The sequence below is a fragment of the Salvelinus alpinus genome, chromosome 30 (genome assembly GCF_045679555.1).
Source record: "Salvelinus alpinus chromosome 30, SLU_Salpinus.1, whole genome shotgun sequence".
In the NCBI taxonomy this organism is placed as follows: domain Eukaryota; kingdom Metazoa; phylum Chordata; class Actinopteri; order Salmoniformes; family Salmonidae; genus Salvelinus; species Salvelinus alpinus.
The window spans coordinates 6,372,913-6,374,455 of NC_092115.1; the positions used below are offsets into that span (position 1 = coordinate 6,372,913).

General features: G+C 47.4%; 1 long non-coding RNA gene across 1 annotated transcript; it reads right to left on the bottom strand.

Moving 5' to 3' along the window:
• Positions 1 to 647: 647 nt before the first annotated feature.
• Positions 648 to 1,046, bottom strand: LOC139560064 (uncharacterized). Its single transcript, XR_011671858.1, has 2 exons — positions 922 to 1,046; positions 648 to 816 (listed from the first exon to the last, which is right to left on the bottom strand). It is a non-coding gene; the product is annotated as an uncharacterized lncRNA (long non-coding RNA).
• Positions 1,047 to 1,543: the final 497 nt, after the last annotated feature.

Sequence of the window (1,543 nt, forward strand, 5' to 3'; positions counted from 1 at the left end):
TTCTAGTAGGGTGAGGCCGGTGCTGCAGACTGTTCTAGTAGGGTGAGGCCGGTGCTGCAGACTGTTCTTGTGCTCTCGCCAATTCGTTGATATATATGTTAAAGAGGGTGGGGCTTGTTGTTTGTGTACATGGATTTTATAATGTCATATGTTTTTCCCCCAACACCACTTTCCATCAATTTGTATAGCAGACCCTCATGACCAAATTGAGTCGAAAGCTGTTTTGAAATCAACAAAGCATGTTGTTTGTTTGTCAATTAGGGTGTGCAGGGTGAATACGTGGTCTGTGATACGATTATTTGGTGAAAAGCCAATTTGACATTTGCTCAGTACATTGTTTTCACTTGTAACGGCTTTCGTCAGTGGAAGGAGAGGACCAAAGCGCAGTGCGGTTAGTGTTCAACTTAATTTAATAAAAATCAAAAAACAGAACACTTCAAAATACAAAACAACAAAAGTGAAAACCGAAACAGTTCTATCTGGTGCAGACACACAAAGACTGAAGACAACCACCCACAAAACACAACACAGGCTACCTAAATATGGTTCCCAATCAGAGACAATGACTAACACCTGCCTCTGATTGAGAACCATATCTGTCACGATCTTTCAAGATCGAACCCAGAAGCAGACCAGGACAAGGAGCGTAGGAAGAAGGTGAGTATTTATTTACAGTGAAATGTGAAAAGGTAGATATATCCAGATGGCGTAACGGGCAGCGGTGGTGAGTAGATGAGAGGAAATAGGTGAATCCAATGTAGTAGCAGAATCCTCTGTCAACCAGGCGGGAATGGAGTGAATGATCCAGGTGAGTAACTGAAGACAAAACAAACGGAGATAAGTTCAAGGCAAGCAATACGTAAATGAAAACAACAAAACAAATTCTATCCAACTGGAGTCTGGTACTCAGGCACAACATACTATTCATGGCTAACGATCCGGCAGGGAATGGAAGTCAGGTCAGAGCTTTTGAAGGGTAGAGATGATGATCAGGACAGGTGTGCAGATTACTGACGGGAAACAGGTGCGGGTGAAACCAATCTCCCAATGAGCTAATTCGCCCGGCAACCAGACAGGGTGCGTTCCAGGACACCTGAAACACACTCCAGGACAGACACACAGGCAAACCCAGACTCAGGAAGCGGGATTCGTGACAGTACCCCCCCTCCGACGAACGCCACCGGGCGGACTACCTGGAGCGCCAGGATGGAGGCGGTAGAAGTCACGAATCAGGTCGTCATCCAGAATCTGTCGCCGAGGAATCCAACTCCTCTCCTCTGGACCATATCCTTCCCAGTCCACTAGAAACTGGTACCCTCGACCCCGCCGTCTGGAGTCCATGATGCGGCGCACCGTGTAGACAGGACCACCTCCGATCATCCGAGGAGGAGGAGGACGAGGAGGAGGAGGCAACAGAGGACTGAGGTGAACCGGCTTGAGACAGGAGACATGAAAAGTGGGATGCACTCTAAGTGTTGCAGGCAACTTGAGTCGAACCACCACAGGATTTATGATTCTCTCCACTACAAACGGACCAATGAAC